The sequence below is a fragment of the Canis lupus genome, chromosome 9 (assembly GCF_003254725.2).
Source record: "Canis lupus dingo isolate Sandy chromosome 9, ASM325472v2, whole genome shotgun sequence".
NCBI classification, from domain to species: domain Eukaryota; kingdom Metazoa; phylum Chordata; class Mammalia; order Carnivora; family Canidae; genus Canis; species Canis lupus.
The window spans coordinates 17,016,036-17,037,620 of NC_064251.1; the positions used below are offsets into that span (position 1 = coordinate 17,016,036).

The window sequence follows — 21,585 nt, forward strand, 5'->3', positions numbered from 1 at the left end:
CCTTGGATTTTAATTCTGTATTGTAAAAGATACAAAAGAAGGGAAAAAAGAGAAATCTCTAAGAGGCAAAAAAAAAAATACAGGAAATAGATGTTTTTAATAGCAACAGAATTTTGAGCGTTCAGCTTCAGACTCATCCAAAGAAGTTCCATTCTAAGTAGCAAAACTAAAGTACAGCTGACCCTTGAATAACATGGGGGTTTGGGATATCAAAACTTAACTCCTAACTGCCTAACAAAAACAGTCAACACATATTTTGTATGTTATGTGTATTACATACTGTATTCTTCCAATAAAACTACAGGAAATACTATGAAAATCGTAAGGAAGAAAAAATACATGTACAATATATATCCAAAAAAATCTATGTACAATGGACCCTCCTAGTTCAAACACATTATGTTCACAGTTCAACTGTAGTTCATTAGAATAGATACTGTATTTAGCAACAACTTCAATGACATTACCCTCTGCTAAAATTTAGAGGTGGAGGAAATAAAATACTGGGAGGAAAAAAGTCTACCATCAAATATCCTTCATGTTTTAGCTGTAAAATAAAACTTAGATAAGAATGGGTTAAAAAGCAGTTTGCATCTGTCATTCTAACTGGTTATATCAGCTTTCTAGAGAGGTTTGTAGTAACAGGAAGCAAATGTACCAGAGCCAATTCTAAACTTCCAATTTATCCTGATAAAGACTCTGTGGTTCAATACTGAAGGCTTTTGTCCTACTGCTTAAACCAGATTACCTCTGAAATTGAAGAGATTTGTGTATTTCAACAAATTATTTCAGCCAAACTTTCAACCACCATGAACTCTTCCTCCTCCCCCACACCCCTGCCCCAGTGCCATTTAATAAATATTTAAACACCTATTATTTACTACCAGAGATTATACTAGGTGCTGGGGATACAGTAATAACAAATAAGAACTGTGGCTCATTAATCTTAGAGTTTATTTATTTTTATTTTTATTTTTTTTAAGTTTTTTTATTTATTTATGATAGTCACAGAGAGAGAGAGGCAGAGACACAGGCAGAGGGAGAGGCAGGCTCCATGCACCGGGAGCCTGATGTGGGATTCGATCCCGGGTCTCCAGGATCGCGCCCTGGGCCAAAGGCAGGCGCCAAACTGCTGTGCCACCCAGGGATCCCTAATCTTAGAGTTTAATGGGCAAGATAAATGTTAATAAACAATCATGCAAAATGTGAGATAAGAGATTATGACATCAGATCTAGATTGAAGAATCTAGAAGACTTCTCTCTGTGGTATAAACATTTAGCCTCCAAAGAATAAACCAGAACTTGGCTGGGCAGACTTGCTCAGGATGAGAGGTTCCAGGAATAGGGGGATGTGGAAAGGCACAGAAGATACTAGGGGATTGTGGTGGGTCTTAAGAAAAGATAGGTACACAAGTTCTCTAGCTGGAACTTAGAGGGTAAAGAAGGGGAAGAATGCACTGGAGCTGGCACTGGATATAGGTAGGTAATAGGGTCAGATCATACAGAACTCTGTAATCCATGTTTATTTTATGAAACAATATTAAGCAGTCCTGGTCTATTGCCTATGTTCGTGAATTTATCTTGGGACTCTTTTTAAATCAAAAATTTCAGGGACGCCTGGGTGGCTCAGCGGTTTAGCGCCGCCTTCAGCCCAGGGTGTGATCCTGGAGACCCGGGATCAAGTCGCACATCAGGCTCCCTGCATGGAGCTTGCTTCTCCCTCTGCCTGTGTGTCTCTGCTCCCCCCCCCCTCTCTCTCTCTGTCTCTCATAAATAAATAAAATCTTAAAAAAAAAAAAAATTCAGGGACACCTGGGTGGCTCAGTGGTTGGTTGAGTGGCTGCCTTCAGCTCAGGTCATGATCCCAGGGTTCACATCAGGGTACCCACAGGGAGCCCACTTCTCCCTCTGCCTGTGTCTCTGGCCTCTCTCTGTGTCTCCCTCAGAAACAAATAAAATCTTAAAGAAATAGGGCAGCCCGGGTGGCTCAGCGGTTTAGTGATGTCTTCAGCCCAGGGCCTGATCCTGGATACCCTGGATTGAGTCCCACGTCGGGCTCCCTGCATGGAGCCTGCTTCTCCCCCTCTGCCTGTGTCTCTGCCTCTCTTTCTCTCTCTGTGTCTTTCATGAATAAATAAAATCCTTAAAAAAAATCTTAAAGAAATAAAATAAAAAATTTCAAATACAAGCCAAAAGATAACAAGCTTCCACATAACCATCAACTACCTTCAATAATTATTAAATCTTGGCCAATCCTCTCATCTGTAACATCCACCCCCATCCCTGTGTATTAATTTTAAAGTCAATCCCAGTCATTAGATCAGTACATCTTGTATTTCCATGTATAACCTTAAAAGGTAAAAAAAATTTTTTATAAATTTTTATTTATTTATGATATTCACACAGAGAGGGGGGGGGGGGGGCAGAGACAGGCAGAGGGAGAAGCAGGCTCCATGCACCGGGAGCCCGATGTGGGATTCGATCCCGGGTCTCCAGGATCGCGCCCTGGGCCAAAGGCAGGCGCCAAACCACTGCGCCACCCAGGGATCCCTAAAAGGTAAATTCACTTAAAATACAGTATACTATATATAAGCGCGTGCGCGCGCACGCACGCACACACACACACACACACACATACTCTCTATACTATACACTTTCATAATTTAAAAAACAAAAAATCCTTCATGTCAAATATCCAGTTATTGGTCAGATATCGTGGACTGTCTCAATTGGTTTCTCCAAATTGAAGACAAGATCCACACAGTGCATCTGATTAGTACATCTCAAATTTATAACATATTTCCTCTTTCTCTTTGCAATTTATTTGTAGAAGAAACAGCTATCTGGTCCTTTAGAATTTTCCATGTTTATTTTTATTCTTGTCTCAAAGTCCACACTTCTGAACTTTATAAACTCAACCTCTAAATTAGTTTTAGTTTGTTATTTAGTATTAGTACAGATTAACAGATAAATTATTTGTACTTTTGTACATTTTTACATGTTTAAGGACTGAGATAATGTTGGGGGAACCTGGGTGGTTCAGTTAGCTAAGTGTGGACTCTTGGTTTCAGCTCAGAGTCCTGGCATCCAGCCTCACATGGGCTCTGTGCTCAGTACAGAATCTGCTTGTCCCTCTCCCTCCTTTTGCTCACGCTCCCCTCTCAAATAAAATCTTTAAAAACGAGATGTTCCAAAACACACTCAAAGTTTTAAGGTACTTCAAACTCTTCTCAATGCCCATTTGTCAGACTTTTTATTAATCATGGTAATATTTACATAATACATAATCTGCTAAGCACAGTAAAACAAAAAATATAATTAATTCTCCAACAAAGCCCCTCAGTAGCAGTACTCAGGTCAATCTGTCATACCCAATTCAATTTCCAACTAGAAAATATCCAGGGGCATCCTTTATGCCTAAAACCCACCACACTGGGGAAATCTTTCCCCTGGAGAACTGTATCTTGGAATTCATTACTTTGTATTCTTCAAGCTTACTGTGATCGTCTTATTTCATTATTTGTGTATTCTTATTTCCAAAGTCATGTCATAAAGACCTGACTGGTCTTCAACTAGATTATCCATGCCTCTTTATGGGTACTACCTACCATGTATTTTAAACTGTAGATCAATTTTCAGTTATCTGCATACATGTAGTTCACAAATAAGGAACTCTCAGGAAATTAAAAAAACATATATGAGACTGATTTAGCCAATGACTTGTTCTGCTTAATTATCAAACTGTTTAATACAACAAACCAGGGAACCTGGGAGGCTCAGTTGGTTAAGCATCTGCCTTTGGCTCAGGCTACTATTCCAGGATCCTGGGATCAAGTCCCACATTGGGCTCCCTGCTTGGCGGGGAGTCTACTGCTCCCTCTCCCTTTGCCCTGCCCCCCACCCATGCATGCTCTCTCTCAAATAAATATATTTTTAAAAAATTAAAAACCCCACCTAACTGAAGCTTGAAAGACCCAGAATGCCTTTGACACACTGAAGTGTTCCAATGGAGAAAAACACAGCATGACAAAGAAGGATGGAAGTGGCTTATAGTTCTTCTTGGCTGGCTGTAGGACTAGACACAGAATCTGAGCATGAAGATTCAGAACAAAACACTGGCCTAGTTACTGTGTCTTTTTTAGAGAATAGGACTGTTATGCTTCAAGAATAAAGCAAAATGACAAAGTCAATACTGAAAGACTCAGTTATTCAAAGAACTGCTATCCCAGAGTGACTCCTCCAGAGTAAACCAGTCAATTTTTTGTCTACATTTTTGACTACAGAGTTCATCTTTTTAGAGTGGATTCCATTTTAGAACATTTCAAAAATCAAACTTAGGTTAGAATATTCAAATTCTAGAAGTGATACTAATTCCTCCTTTGAAAATCCTAAATAGTTAAATAATCCCACTTGTTCAAGAGCTACAAATTAAAGTCTAAGAGTAGCTATTATTTGATCTAGCTCATTCACCCAAGGAAGAGACTGACAAGGAGCATATCTTACAACTTAAAAGCACTTATTGTGAGATGCCTGGCCGGCTCAGTGGTTGGGTGTCTGCCTTTGGCTCAGGGCATGATCCTGGGTCCAGGGATCTAGTCCCACATCTGGCTCCCTGCAGGAAGCCTGCTTTTCCTTCTAAGTCTCTCTCTCTGGCTCTCATGAATAAATAAATGAAAAAAAAATTTAAAAGTACTTAGTGTAAGCAGCAGGGGACTTAGAAACTTCTCATACACATCAAAACATCACAATTAAAACGGAAAGAAAAACAGTCTCCTATACTCGGCATTTCCCAACTTGTCAGCCTTGGGACTTAAAGTTCAGTGGAAGAGCAGAAAAGTACAAGGTACTGACAAAAAATAGGAAGGGGGGGGGAGGACACCAGCACTTCTTATTCCATGGGGGAGAACTTCTGGCTATTTCTAGAAAAATCTAAGGAATCTATGGATTTAGCTCCATAGATTAAACTGTATAATAAAGGATTCCTATAGAGAATCATTTTTCTACTCACTATAAAAACAAAATACAGCTTGTTAGAAAGAATATGGTATATGGAGGTAGTAAACATTAATTCCAAATCCTGGCACTGTCATCTAGCTAGCCATAATCACTCAGCCAGCTAACTGAAAGATGGTAGAACCAAGACTCAATGCAAAAATCCAGAAGTGATGTTCCAGCTTTACTGTGTAAGAAGTTATCTGAAAGTTGAAATGAGTTCCAGAGTGAATGAAAAGAAGTTGGATAGTTCTTATGCAAGAAATATCCAAGACCATACTTTCAGAAACAGTACTCAGAGCTACTGGGGGTTAGGCATAAAAGGATACATCTTAAAGAAAATGAAGCTGAATCAAAAATCAATTTGTTAGTTAATTTATCAGTTCTTAAACACAACTTCTGGTTTAGGCAAGACAGTGTAGATTCTTTTCTTCTAGCTCATCCCAGTAAATCACAACTATAAATCCTGGAAATAACACAAGAGGCAACCAAAGAAAAACTCTGAAAGGTGGAAAGATGAAGGTGAACTGGTTAGGGACCTCAGGATTAGAAAAATAAAAGAAGGGATCCCTGGGTGGCGCAGCGGTTTGGCGCCTGCCTTTGGCCCAGGGCGCGATCCTGGAGACCCGGGATCGAATCCCACATCGGGCTCCCGGTGCATGGAGCCTGCTTCTCCCTCTGCCTGTGTCTCTGCCTCTCTCTCTCTCTCTGTGACTATCATAAATAAATAAAAATAAAAATAAATAAATAAATAAAAAAAATAAAAGAATACAGGCCATCTAAAAAATCCCATTCAATAGAAGGTAACCCAAGCTTAGCATTTCCTAACTTCCAACCTAGCAAAAAAAGTAGCCTGGGCAGGCTCATCACTCTCCTGATGGAACAGGAATACCACCCACAATAGCAGGCAAGCTCTTCTGCAGCAACTGAAAAGGGAAGGATCAGGAGGTCAGCTAATAATAAGAGGCCAGGGCAAACATTATTACCACATTTCTCTCTTTCCTTTTTACAACAAAGATTCATTATGTCTAATCTCTTTCCTCCCATTATTTCTTAGATCCAAGTACTAACCTCCACTACTGCACTGAAACTGCTAGTCAAGGTCACCAATGACCTCCATTGTACTAAATCCAATTCTCAGTCCTTATCACTCTTGATCTATCAGCAGCATCTAGCACAGGTGATCAGCCTCTCCTCCTTAAAATACTTTTCATTTCTTTCAAAACATATTAACCTGATTTTTCTCTTGCCTTTTTGAATTCTTTTTAAGATTCCCAACTGCCCATACCTCTCAATCTTTTTTCCTACACTCACTTCCTAGGGAATCTTATCAAATAGCATAGCTTTAAGTATTGACTATGTTCCTGACTCTCAAATTCTTATCTCTAGCCTCAATTGCTCCTCTGAATTCCAGATTCCTGTATACACTTACCTACTCAACACCTGCATCTGAATGTCTAAAAAGCATCTTAAACTTACTATTCAAAACTGATACTCCCTCTTCCCCATTCTTTATACCATTCCAAACCTGCTTCAATTGGATTGATTTGCTTTTGCTTAGAGGTAAAAACAAAACAAAAACAAAAAACCAACCTCTATACTATTCTTTTTTTTTTTTTTTTAAAAGACTTTATTTATTCATGAGAGACATACATAGAGAAAGAGAGGCAGAGACACAGGCAGAAGGAGAAGCAGGCTCCATGCAGGGAGCCCGATGTGGGACTCGATCCTGCTGAGCCAAAGGCAGATGCTCAACTGCTGAGCCACCCAGGCATCCCCCTCTATACTATTCTTAACTTCAAACCTCTTACTCACACCTCTTACCCACCCTCCTTACAGACACCCCCACCACCACCCCAACACATACACATTCAGTCCAACAGTAAATCTTACTGGAACTATTTTCAAAGTATGTCTAGCATTCACAAATACTTCTTGTCACCTCCCTATTACTTCTTTGGTTCATACCGCCCAGATTATTGCCAAGAGCCTCTTGAATGGTCTGGCTCTCATCCTTGACCGAATTCAGGCTATTTAGCATGACATACATACAGCATGACATACATACATACATACATACATACATACATAGACATACAGCTGCCAGAATGATGCTATACAAAAGGACAAGTTAGAAGACATCCCTCCTCCTCTCCCCAGTATCAATTATGGCTGCTTTCCATTTCTCAAAGCAAAACCAAACCAAACTGAACCTTGCAAGTTCTTTGTATGGACCTGTATAGGGCACCTGGGTGCCTAAGTATTGAAGAGTCTGCTTTTGGCTTAGGGTGTGATTTCGTGGTCCTGGGATCCAGTCCTGCACCAGGCTACCTGGAGGGAGGCTGCTTTTCCCTCTGCCTATGTCTCTGCCTCTGTGTCTCTCATGAATAAACAAAATCTTAAAAAGGACCTGTATGGCCCCAAATGGTCATGTACCACTTACTTCTCACCCTATCCCTGCTTGCTCTCTGGCCTCATCTCCTACACTCCTGACTCATTCCTCTAGGTCACTGCTTTTACTACTGTTCACTGAACATGCCAGATAAGTTATCAAACACAGGGCTTTTTTTCTCTTTTTAAAAAAGTTTTATTCATGAGAGACACAGAGAGAGGGAGGCAGAAACGTACACAGAGGGAGAAGCAGGCTCCCTGTGGGACCCAATGTGGGACTGGATCCCAGGACCCTGGGATCACGCCCTAAGCCAAAGGCAGACATTCAACCACTGAGGCATCCCAAACACAGGGCCTTTTAATTAGTGTCTCCAAGGTGGACAGCCTCATTTTCTTCAGCTTTTTTCTTTAAAAGTCGCTTCAATGAAGCCTTCCCTTGATTACTCAATCTTAAAGCTACAAGCCTTCACCCTTCCCCAAATCCACACATTCTCTTTCCTTTCCATCCCTCCTCTTGTAAAAGTTTAATTAAAAAAATTTTTTTCTACCTGTAAACATTTTAATTACTTATCTTACTTATTGTCTGTCTCCTCCACCACCCCACCCCTCTAGAGGAGTAGGGACTTTTGTTTACTACCACATCCCTGGTATCTTGAACAATGTTTGGCATGCTGTAGGTAGTCAAACATTTGTTGAAAGGGATAAGGAAGGGAAAGAAGAAAAGAGAGAGGTTAGAACTAGGATCCTAACTTTTCCTTGAGTGAAATTAACCTCTTTCTCATTTGGTGCCAATAGAGCTCCATAAGCCATTCTGGCCTCTGTTGACCAGGTAGAAGACAAAACTATAGTCCACACTCTTCGTCCAAGTATGAAGGAAAATATTACAAAATGGAAACTGCCAGTAAGGTATTTATTTGCTCTGTATTAACACCAACCATATACAACTTGAATGAATGCTTACTAAGGGTATTATAAATGTTCTACATGCTTTTACAAATAAAACAAACTTCTCACATCTGAATTCCCACACTCTTTCAAACCATTTCCTAAACAGTTAAAAATCTTGAATTGTACCATATACATAAACTATCTACCTCAAAGTTTTCTTGGCAAATTTTCAACCTTTCTCCACATAAAGTTGAAAACTATTTTGTCAGGTTCTTCTTTACCATATGGTATAAAAATCCACTCCTCTCCCCTTAAGAATTTGTAATGACCTAGTCAACCCTAAGAGGTCAAAACAATTTGTAGTAAAGAATGACCAAAGGCACAGAAGACAGACATTTTCAATGTCCTACTAACTGAGAGAGTAGTCTATCCATTACAGTGCTAATTGTAGCTACAGTGTTACAATATCTAGCATATGGTAAGTGTTCAGTAAATGGTAGACACTGCTGCCCCTACTATTTCTATCATACCTGACTGCATGAAGCTACCACAAGGTGCTCTGTGCCCTTCCATCTTATGACAAGCCTCTGTTTTGGTAAATGTGTATTCCTTAAACACACTTGAGAAACAGGAACTTGACACCAAGTATCTTTTGCATATGGAGGGGTGAAGGGTGATGAGGGAAACGGCTTCATAGATTATTCTATAGTGGTCCCTCAATGAAAAAGTGATGATAAAGCTCACCCACAAACTCCGGATCATTGATAAGTAACCACAATAATTGTTCATCTTAACTCATTAAGAACCTATTGTTGCAATACTAACAAAAAAATCCAAGCACACAGGAAAAATCTTTTATGTACTTCTAGGATTTTCAACAAGTCTACTGAGAAAAAGCACAGTGATCTCATAATAGGGAGCTCTTAAAATTGTACTTCATTTTACTGATGTTTCCTCTTAAGTAACACAAATTATAAAAATCACAAATATGGTGCTTACTATATGTTCACTACACATCACATATATTAGTTCATATAACTTCAAGACACTCAAATAGGTATTATTATCACTATCATCCCATTATACAATGACGAATTTAAGGAAATTAATACAGAAAGGTTGAGAAATTTGTCCAAGCTCACGCTGCTGTTAAGAGACAGGGCATGCCCTATGTACTCTGGCTAGAGTTCTTGTTAACAGTTGGGACAGTATAAATCTAAAAGAGTATCACACTGCCAAATTAACTTTTTCAGAAATTATGTCAAATTTCTTTCTCTTCTCAAATTTCTCTTCAAATTTCTTAATTCACTAAGAAATGGCTCAATTCACTCCAGGTGCTTTAATAAAAATTCTTTCCATTAGTTATAAGATTCTTACAGACTTTGTTAAGTCTCTTGATCAATCTCTTGATGATGCTAAGTCTAGACCTAAATCACTCTCTCAAAAAGGTGCCCAAAACTTTAAAAGAAACCCCAGAGATTATCTCTAAGCATCTCAATTTTTAAAATGGTTTCAATGAGACTAAGATGGGACCCAAAAGAGTAAATGACTTTCCCGGTGTTAATTCAGTCAGTCAACTTCTTAAAGCAAGTATCAGAAAGAGATGCTCAGAAGAGTCTGGAATGCCAACAAGAATTGAAAGTTACATTCTGATTTTTAAAATTATTTTGGCTTCTTTAATTGGCACAGGTTACTATACCTTATATGTTGTCTTTTTAAAATTTAACAACTTTTAATGACTCAGAAATAAGAATACTTGATCAGTACACTCATCTTTGACATTTTCCTAAAAATATATATATAAAATTAAGACTAATGATCTCTCCTGAGAAATAAACAGGAGCCATATGAATAATAGAACACATTGATTGACCAAATGGCAACATTTATACTAAACTAATAAAGAATTCCACCATTAAAGGAACTCAAGCCCCGAATCTATTCTATACTTGCATGGCCCTCAAGTTTTCTCACTTGCAAAACAGATCTCTAGGGTCCTTCTAGCTCTAAAATTCTACCCATCTTTGCTCCTAAGCATCATATTATAAAACAGGAGACTCCACATTTTGTTCCCATTTTAAGGCATATTTGTATGTCCTGCAAACAAGGTGCCTACTAATTAATAACAAACTAAAATAACTGGTGTGTCAAAGTAAGCTTTGTCTAAGTTAGTTTTTCTGAATTTACTTACCTTTATGCCAAAGAGTTCCTGAACCACAAACTATGTACCTATCAATTTGTTTACTGATAAGAACCCTGGGCCCAGAATTAGCAACCCAACATCCAAAAGTAGGATATCTACCTGAATCAGATTGAGTGAGCATCAAAAAAATCTTAACCTCAAATATGAATTCTAAAGAGGGAAGAAGGATACATATTTTCTCTCTTACAAAACTAATAAGACTAGAAAAAAAATTGTCTGATGTTCTTAAGGCACAGAACCATCAAGTTCCCCATAGGAGTACTACATTTTTGATAGTTTACAATGTTTCTCCCATTTTAGTTAGGACCCCATGTTAACATTACAACCTTGCAGGCAAGAAAAAACATCTCCAACATATTAAGGATAATGTTTAAAGGGAAAAGGGAACGGCAAATCTTATTTAAACCATTTTAAACTAGACAACAAAATGAAAACAATGCCCAACTAAGTTATGAGACTCTTGACTGACAGCTGACAGTCAACTTCCTGAGTAGGTAACTAGCTTGAGGGCGGGAGAGGAAGAAATCCTAATCCAATTAAACTCATCAAGACAATAGTTTTAGCATTTTAACAGAAATGTTAATTTCTTTTTCTTTTTTTTTTTTTAAAGATTTTTTTTATTTTTTAATTCTTATTTATTTATGATAGTCACAGAGAGAGAGAGAGAGAGGCAGAGACATAGGCAGAGGGAGAAGCAGGCTCCATGCACCAGGAGCCCGACGTGGGATTCGATCCCGGGTCTCCAGGATCGCGCCCTGGGCCAAAGGCAGGCGCCAAACCGCTGCGCCACCCAGGGATCCCCAGAAATGTTAATTTCTTCCTAAAAGGAGGTTATAAATTACATCACATAGAAGTTTCTAACTATCCGGATAAAGCTTTAAAGCAAATTTTCTTGTACCTTTCTCCTTTTAATTTAGACACTCTCTAAAGGTCACTCCAGGGGCGCCTGGGTGGCTCAGTTGGTTAAGAGTTGGACAATTCCATTTTGGCTCAAGTGGTAAGTCTCAGGGATGTAAAACTGAGCACTGGGCTTGGAGCCTGCTTGGGATTCTCTCTCTCCCTCTGCCTCTCCAGAGCAGGCTCCTGCAGGCGTGCTCTCTCTTTAAATAAAATAAAGGTCTATCCAGGTAGAGGTTCATCTCATTAGAACTTTTTTTTTTTTTTTTACTAAACATTTAATCCTAATTAAATTTGCCCTAACATTTCTTTTATAATACTTAGCTGTTTTTATAAGTAAGGCAAGCAGAATTATCTTAAAGAATAAAAAGTTTACAGCAATTGTTCTTTCTTCCCTACCACAGAAGAAGAAAGAGGATAAAGCTGTACAGAACAGCCAACAGTTCTATATCAGCCTCTTCCCACCCCACCACCAATTACACAGCTCATGAAAGCTAAACAGAAGTCCTAGGGAAAATATACATTCTAGAGATGAAGATTAATTTTAGAGGTGTATTACATGATGGCAGCTATATGTATTTTCAAACTAAATTAAGGACAAAAACTTCACTATGACATTACAAATGAGAAATAATACGTTTATTTGTAGGACACGCACACCAAAAAGTGTATTCAAGCAGTCCAAACATCTCAAGAGGAACCAATAAATACAGTCTTTGTGGAGGAGCAGAAATGCTATGGCAATTGCAAAACATGCGCACAAAGCTTTTAATGTTTCCCCAGAGATCACTAGGGTCATCATAGAGGATGGCCATAAAATGCTTAAGATGCTCATAGACATGGGCAAATGCCACAGAAGTGCAGGAAAGTGGTTATTCATTAGACTGGCCACCAGTGTGATGAAGCAGAGAAAGAGCCTCCAGGGTTGGAAAAATACAATAGAAACAATCTGGTTCGCTTCAAGTTTCTGATTAGTTTTAGAATACACATTACTAATTTCAGAATCACAGAAGAAAAGAAATAACTCTAGGAACCGAATCTGCTAAGACTTACGGTAGAGTGAGAACTAGACCCAACTTCCAACTGAGAGGACTTTGTACCACACAAAAATGAAACATTTAAATTTAAATTTTGTTAGAAATAACCTGGTTACATATATAGTAGTCTCCCATTATTTGTGGGGGATGTGTTTCAAAACCCCTTGGAGATTCCTGAACCTCAATGTATTGAGCCCTATATATACTATGTTTTCCCTATACAAACATACCTACAACAAAGTTTAATTTATAAATTAGGTACAGAAAGAGATTAACAATAACTAATAAGAAAATAGAACAATTATACTGTATTAGACTAGGCTATGTGAATGTGGTCACTCAGAACACTTATTGAATTGTACTCACCCTCCTTGTGATAATGTGAGATGATAAAATGCCTACACATTTAGATGTAGTGAGGTTAATAATGTAGCATTAGGCTACTACTGACCTTCTGGTGATATGTCAGGAGGATAATTTACTTCCAGATCTCAGGAAGTGAAATTGTGCATAAGGGGGACTTCAGTACTCCTCCAAGGAAATATAATATGGTGAAAGGGGGACTTCCCAGGCCAAGTTATAAATGAATAATCCTTGTTCATTAGATTCTATCCTTGTTCCTAAAACATACAGAGGCCATGTGAGAACTCACAGCCCTGATGCTATTATTATTATGCAGGTGCTTTTGGCCAGCAGGTCCCAGCTGAGGAAAGCACTCTAGGCATCCCCAAACAGGTGCCACATATAAGAGTAAAGATGCTATCTTGGAAGTGACCCTCTAGTTGGCCCCCAGCCTTTGAATCTCTCTGGCTGAGCCCAACATCCTGAAACAGAAACAAGCTGTTCCAAACTGTATCCTGAATTCTGACTCCTAGAATCTGTGACAATAAAATAAACCTTGTTTTATGTCATTCAGTAAGAGGCAGTTTATTAAGCAGTAAAAATAATAGAAATAGGTATCATTCAATCAAGTTGAACATTTGCACACTTCACCACCAAAACCTTTAGCATGCATATACCAGGAAGCATGTTCAGAATAAGAGGAGTGAACATTATTTAAAAATAATCTAAGGGAAAACCCAAACACACACCAAGAGGAGAATGGATGAATAACAGTATTATTTGCTCAATGCAGCAATGAAAATGAACTACTGCTACATGAAATAGCATGTATGAATTTTAGTAACAATGTTGAAAATCCAAGTCAACTTACAGCTTACTTTCTTTTGTAAAGTTTAAGGTGAAACAAAAGTAACCTAGAGATCCCTGAAGAAACTTGAAAAGCTGTGAGTGCATGTTTTGTCACTGCCTTAGAATCTTTTTTGGAGAGTCAGAAATGCTTTCTGATGGCTTTCCTATAATTTTTTTTTTAGGTAAACACAGATATACAATGCAACTAAAAGAGAAAAAAGAAAATTATAATTTAGGATATAAAATGGGGATGGATCTTAGAGATAAATTTCTGTTATTAGCAGGCAGTCTTGGAGCTGGGCAGTCATGTCACTGGTGTATATTAATTTTAAAAGAAAGTCATGCATAAACCACTAATAATGTCAGGAGCTCAGAAGTCTAACTAAAAGGAAATAAATAAACACATATAAATAGGAGTACATAAAATAGGAGGACAAGCTATGAGAGTATGGAGGTTAGGGGCAAGAGTAACCACATTACCATTAGGTTAAAAAAAATACCTTTTCTAGTTTAAGATAGCAAACACTGAAATCCAATATGCACTCCACCAATTTCCCTTTAAATACTCATGAAAGGGACACCTGAGTGGCTCAGTGGTTGAATGTCTGCCTTAGGCTCACAGCTTGATCCCGGGATCCTGGGATCAAGCATCAGGCTCCCTGCGAGGAGCCTGGTTCTGCCTTTGCCTATGTCTCTGCCTCTCATGAATAAGTAAGTAAAATCTTTAAAAATACTCATGAAAATAAGAAGTTTATAGTTTCACAGAGCTAGAAACTAATAAGAATACTGATTGGTCTCTGAGTATCCAGAGAAATTTCCAATAACCGAACTCAGAAGAAGCTTTAAGGCAAAAAACGGTAGGGACACATAAGGAGAGAGATTTCCATTCCCTACCACTGTATCATTCCTAGAATCTTCAATAACCAAAAACAGTGAGGGCATCTACTCCTAACCCCTTCAGGAAACATTTAAAAATATAGAACAAGCTTCTTTCCTTCATTAAATTTTAAATAATGAAATAAAAACTATAAAAAACAGAAAACTGATACTCAGTTTGGCAATGAAAAGATGCTAAAGCTGATAAAATGATGGGAAGTGGTATTCACGGACTGTTTCTAACAAGGAAAGGCCTACAGACTGCACTGGATTATACATGCAACACTACTACTAATAGGAAGGCACTGTGACATAATCAGACATAGGATCCTTTCTCAGGCCAGCACATCTGAACACCATCAATACCAGCAAGTTAGCCAGAGGCAGTACTCAGTAACACTTAGCAAGTTGAAAGCATGAATTTAAAGCAACCAGGTGGACACTGAGAGGAATCCATCAAGCTGTTTACTTGCAAACACCAAGACCTTTCCAAAGGCCTTTCCTCCTTAAAATCTCCAGAGAAAAAAAAAGGGAAACTACCAGAAAGAGTTAGCAGAAGTTAAAAAAGATAAAATAAATGTCCCTTAACTAAAATTCTTTTTTTTTCCTTAACTAAAATTCTTACATCTTTCCAAAACTGTTTTTGATGGTCTTCCCCCCTTTGTAAAAACACATACAAAAACAAAAATCCCCAAAACACAAGATACTCTTCCTCCAATTCCTTAAAAACTTGTTATCCCCAGCTCCTCTTTCCCTCACAACCATATTTAGTCTACCAGAAACTTTATATTATATGTATTATATATACTGTATCCTTACAATAAAGTAAGCTAGAAAAAAACTTAAGAAAATCATAAGGAAATACACTTATAGTATTATATACTGTATTTACTGAAAAAAATCTGGATATAAGTGGTTGTCAACTGTCCATCTAGTATCAGACCACCCCCGATCACTTGCACCAACCAATCACCATCTCTCACCTGGAAATGGCATCAGCCTCCTGACAGTTCTTCCTCAGATCTACGGGTCAATCCTTCACCTCAGTACCTTCTCTGGTAACCCAGAGTAAAAGCCACAGTTCCTGTAAAGTTCCTGGCTAGTTCCCATCTCCTCTCATTTTCTGATTTAAATTGATTTCACTTGGAACACATTTTTCTCCTAGATATCCTTGGGAAATACTCCTTATTTCCTTGAGGTCACCTTATCAAAGAAGCCTTCTTTGACTGACACAAATTAGTAAAAGCTGCTGCTGCTATCACTACCCTCCCTCAATCCTGTTTTGTTTTCCACAGCACTCACCACTTGACATACATGTTTACTGCCTCTGCTCCTCTAGCAACGTAAGTTCTAAGAGGGCAAGAATTCTACGTGTTTTATTTACTAATGTATCCCCACAAACTTAACAGTTTCCTCATATGCAGTGAGCATTCAATAAAGGTTAAATTTATTCAGTGAATGAATACTGGTGATGGTGGAGGTGAGGAAACGGAGTATCCTATATACAGTGGTTCATGTGCATGCAACCATGTACATGCCTGGGAAGTCAGCCAAAAATCTTTATTGAGGGTTATTATAGATTCGATCTAATTCCAATTAAAGTTCCTGTGAGATTTTTTTGAGGGAATTTGACAAAGACGGATGTATTTGACTAGGCAAATTTAAAACTCCTGTAATTCAAAAAACATACAAATTAAAAGGCAAATAAAAAGCGAGGAAAAACATTTGGCACTTACAAGTCAATTTAAAAAGACATAAGCAAGTGATTTCAGATTTGTTTATATGAAAAATATAAATGGCCAATAAATACAAACCAAGGGTTAAACTACATTAGTAAATCAAAGCAATAAAAAATTTAAAGAATGTTTTTTTCCTATCAAATTCAAAGTCTTTATAAAAATTGTATCTAAGGGGCACCTAGGTGGCTCAGTCAGTTAAGCGGCTGACTTGATTTCACTCAGGGTGATGAGAACAAGCCCCAAGTCAGGCTTCCTGCTGAATGTGGAGCCTGCTTGGGGTTCTCTCTCTCTCTCTTAAAAATAAAATGTATCTAATATCTGCTAAGTTTCAGGGAAACACTGACAAAACAGTTCAATTCTGGACTACATAATTTTTATCAAAAATCTTAAAACTGGGGCTATGGAGTGGCTCAGTTAGTTAAGTGCTGGACTCTTGGTTTCAGTTCAGGTCATGATCTCAGGGTCATGAGATGAAGCCTCGCTTGGGGCTCCACAGTCAGCAGGGAGTCAGCTTGAGACTCTCTCCCTCTGCTCCACCCATCCCTGTTCATGCATGCACACGTTTTCTAAAAATAAATAAATCTTTTATAAAATATTAAAACTCTCATCCCATTACCAAAACAAATTTTCTCATCTAGAAATTTAACCTAAGATAAGTAATTTGTGCTATGAAGCAAGCTTTACATACAATAATGTTTTTTAACTCCTACAAAAAATTGCAAATTAAGTCACATGACTTAAGTTGGTTTTACTTGCTTGTGGTTGCACTTTCTTTGGCCTTTAAAGGTATCAAAATTTTTTTAGTTTGTTGCCAGCACTTCAAAAAAATATATACAAAGCAAAGATAAGATGATTTGCCAATGCTGGGTCTGCAAGTCCTTCAATAGTCATTAAACATTTAGTAGCTGGTCCCTTCAGATGTGGCACATGACTCATAGTTGAAAATCATCCCCATTCTAAAACTTGATTCATTTATATTATATGCCTAATCTCCCGAAGTTACCAGAGTTGGAAACCCTACACCTAGAAGTCAAACTTTGAGCCTGTAGGCTTTCTTTCTTTCTTAAAATATTTTATTTATTTGAAAGAGCAAGTGAGCAGTAGCTAGGTGGGGCGGGAGTGGGGGGGTTGGGGGGAAGCAGCAGAGGGAGAGAGAGAAGCAGACTCCAACCTGAGCAGGGAGCCCTACTCGTGGCTTGATCCCAGAACCCTGAGATCATGACCTGAGCCAAAGGCAGACACTTAACCAACTGGGCCACCCAGATGCCCTCTCTGTAGGGCTTTCTAAACACATATCACTGGGCCCCACCCCCAGAGTTTCTGATTTAATAGGTCTGATGTGGAGTCCCAGAATTTACATCTCTCAGTTCCTAAGTGATGATAATGCTAGCTGGTCCAGAGACTGCACTTTGAGAATCTTAGACTAATGAAGCTTCTTCACTGGAGCTAGAGAGGGGCCCAGCCTCCCTCCCATGAATTACAGAATTACAGGATACTTGAACAATGGGGATTCCTTGATGGGGGAGCAGGAGGACACACCAGCACAGGAAAACTGATGGGACAATCCAACAACCACTGCCTATGGTCATTGTATCATCATTGCAGATAGCATAGCACCACCTCCCTTCCTAATTATCAGAGGTGGAAAACTGTTGCCCTACACTAAATTTAGTAATAATTCTAGATTAAATTCTTAGTCCTATTTTTTTAGTCTTATTTTTTTTAATTCTAACATTCTTCTTCATGGATTTTATCTATTCTCCAAGTTTTAATTACTTCTTCTACACTTCATGTATAAAACAACAAGGGTTGCAAATAAAGACTTGCAAAAATCACCTTATGGCTCCAATATTTTATTACCAACAAAAATGTGTATTGCTATCCCTAATATTTTTTACTTAATTCAATTTTTCTCCAGCTGGTCACTATAGATAGTAGCTAACATTTGTTGAATGCTTCCTTTGTTGTGGGTACTGCTATATACTTTACATGAATCTCATCATTTAATCGTTATAATCTCCTATTTGACAATGCCTACTATCCCCATATTGCAAATGGAGAATCTGAGGCAGCAAGATATTAAGGTCACTTGCCCAAAGAAGAACAAGAAAGACCTACATTTGAACCCAGACAATCTAGCTCCATAGCCCTCAATTATAACCAATGTAATACATTGCCTTAATCATGCAAAATTCAACATAGTCAACTTCCAAATTTCATCCCAAACCAGCCCTTTCTTTAAACTTGCCAATTATCTGTCAGTATTCTCAATTTCCTACTCAAGTTCTCAGGACTGAAATCATAAAGTTCTTGTAATAATTAAGTCCAGTTATATTTCACACTTGTCCTTTTTCTTTTAATTCAATTAACCTAAAAGTCCTCTAATCATTCCTTCACATGGTCTCTAAAAAATAACTCTTCCTGACTCTAGTCTTCTCCCAACCAAGGCTACAGTGCTCCTCGGCCTTTGGGTTAAAGGCCAACTTAGTTATTAACAGGGAATTAAACTTGAGGCCTTTCTTACCTTTTGAACTCATTTCTCTGTTTCCATACACAGGCAAGAACTCTACTTAAAACACATCAACACACATGCAGAACTTTCCTTACTTCTGAGGGAGAAAAGAAGAATGGAGGCAATGTTCAACCTAAAAAAAGTATTATTTCTAAGTGGAAAGCTACAAGCTCTGAAACCAGAACACTGAAACATCAAACCCTTATTTCATGGACCCCTTAACAGTTTAAAAAGAATCCTTAAGTTTGTCTAAAATTTTACACAATGTTATATGTCAATTATATTTCAATAGAGCTGGGAGTGCACAGGGAAAGAAAATACTTTTAATTGTTGAGACACTCCAACCTAACAAAATATGAATGCCAAAGTGAGCTTCATTCTTGGTCAGGGGTGGGCAATCGCTCTGGAAACAGAACAAAGTCTTAGAGATCCTGTTAAAACCTCCTGTTTGACATGGAAGAACTCCAAGCTGTTTGTTACAGGAGAATCCTGTGTCTTTAGCTTGAAAGCAACACAATTTCCTAAAGTATATTTATATAAGCCATGCAGTTTCACACAATATAATAGTCACCACCATGATTCTGAAGAGTCGCATCTGATGAGTCAGACACTACCAGTTATCTTTAAAGGTAACGTAATAATTATACATCTTAAACAGATGAAATGTGAGAAAGGCAGCACTTTGAAGAAAGAGCAGAGCTAGAACTAGACAACTGGAATCCAATCTTCATTCCGATGCTTAGGTAGAACTCTGGGCAAGCCCCCCCCCCCTTTACTCTGAGCCTCAGTTTCTTTTCTGAGAAACTCCTAACTTCAGAGTTGTGGTGATTTAATGAAATTATGTGTTTAATGCCCCTAGCACAAGAGTACAAGCACTACAAGAACACTAATATCCTCCTCTCTCCTTTATTGTATCATCTAATGTGTTAGTGCTAAATTTGTATTAGGGTTACCAGTAATTTACTGTTTTGCTTTCTATGTTCTTAAATGTTTTAATAAATTACTTGTATAATAATATATTTTGTAAATAAATTTTTTTAAAGAATTTATTTATTTATGAGAGACAAGAGAGAGGCAGAGACATAGGTGGAGAGAAAAGCAGGCTCATTTTGGGGAGCCTCATGTGGGACACAATCCCAGGACCCAGGGATCATGACCTGAGCCAAAGGCAGATGCTCAACCACTGAGCCACCCAGATACCCCAATAAAATTTTCTTTTAAAAAATTTAGATCAGGGCAGCCCCGGTGGCACAGCAGTTTAGCGCCGCCTGCAGCCCAGGGTGTGATCCTGGAGACCCGGGATCAAGTCCCACATCGGGCTCCTTGCAAGGAGCCTGCTTCTCCCTCTGCCTGTGTGTGTGTGTGTGTGTGTGTGTGTGTGTGTGTCTGTGTCTCTCATGAATAAATAACGTTTTCAAAAATAAATAAATAAATATAAATATAAATATATATATATATATTTTTTTTTTTTTAAATTGCATCGAAATCAGTGAAAAGATAAGCCCAAATGATTTAGTTTTATTTCTTAACATTTTTTGGTCCTGGCTCCACAATGTGTAAATGCATAACAAACTCCCAACACAAGTTAAAGCTCTCATCACAAAAAACAACTTTTGGGGCACCTGGGTGGCTCACATAAGTGTCTGCCTTTGGCTCAGGTCATGATCCCAAGGACCTGGAATCGAGTGACACATCAGGCTCCCTGCTCAGAGGGAGTCTGCTTCTCCCTCTATCCACACCCACCTCCCACTTGTGATCTCTATCTCAAATAAAGTTAAAAAAAAAAAAAAGCAACTTTCAATAAGAGACAAGTTGTATATTATCCAGATTGTCATCATTTCTACCCACAACACAATGTCCCTAAAACTGAGAATCACTTACCTAAAAAGCAACATATTTTATATAAAAAAAAACCCTGAAATTCTTGCAGTGCTATTTCTCAATTAAAGAAGCAGACAGGGATCCCTGGGTGGCGCAGCGGTTTGGCGCCTGCCTTTGGCCCAGGGCGCGATCCTGGAGACCCGGGATCGAGTCCCACGTCGGGCTCCCGGTACATGGAGCCTGCTTCTCCCTCTGCCTGTGTCTCTGCCTCTCTCTCTCTCTCTCTGACTATCATAAATAAATTAAAAAAAAAAAATAAAGAAGCAGACAATTCCACTATAATAACATTAATAACATGTGACTTTATTTATTTATTTTTATTTATTCATTCATAGAGACAGAAAGAGAGAGGCAGGCAGAGACACAGGCAGAGGGAGAAGCAGGCTTCATGCTGGGAACCCGAGTTGCACTCCATCCCGGGTCTCCAGGATCATGCCCTGGGCTGAAGGTGGCGCTAAACCACTGAGCCACCCGGGCTGCCCTAACATGTGACTTTAAAAACACATTAGTCCTTGCCTAAACTTAAGATCCAGCATTCAAAACAAAGTGATATCCAATTTACCCTAAACTAAGCCTCCAAATAAGCATAAAAATGGAAAAGTCGAGAATGTGCTAGCTGTAATCCTTTGAGGGGACTGACAGGGCTGGTCTATAAAACTAGAGATCTAGGAATGTGTACATGACCCTGCAAAAGCAAGGGAAGACACAGATAAAGACTGAACAAAAGAACATCAACAACATCAGCCTGTTGCCACATACAATTCTCTTATTTCTCATACATGTCTTACTATTCAAAACCACTTACTGAGCTGCAAGACATTGGTGACGTCCAAGACAAAAAATTTTGGCAGGAATGCTATAAAGCGGGACAAACTTTGACTCAAGAAAAGAATTCTGAAGTAACTGAACTTAACAGAATTGAAAAGAAGTCTGCTCTAGACATCTAATAGGTATGAAATTATGTTAGAAACCAATCCA

General features: G+C 38.4%; 1 protein-coding gene and 1 long non-coding RNA gene across 7 annotated transcripts in view; one reads left to right on the forward strand and one right to left on the reverse strand.

Moving 5' to 3' along the window:
• Positions 1 to 21,585, reverse strand: part of KANSL1 (KAT8 regulatory NSL complex subunit 1) — a 185,893-nt gene that overhangs the window by 62,292 nt on the left and 102,016 nt on the right. The gene's annotated exons all lie outside the window — the stretch shown is intronic.
• Positions 1,225 to 20,203, forward strand: LOC118355814 (uncharacterized). The gene is made up of 3 exons (XR_004818989.2): positions 1,225 to 1,479; positions 8,179 to 8,289; positions 18,772 to 20,203. It is a non-coding gene; the product is annotated as an uncharacterized LOC118355814 (long non-coding RNA).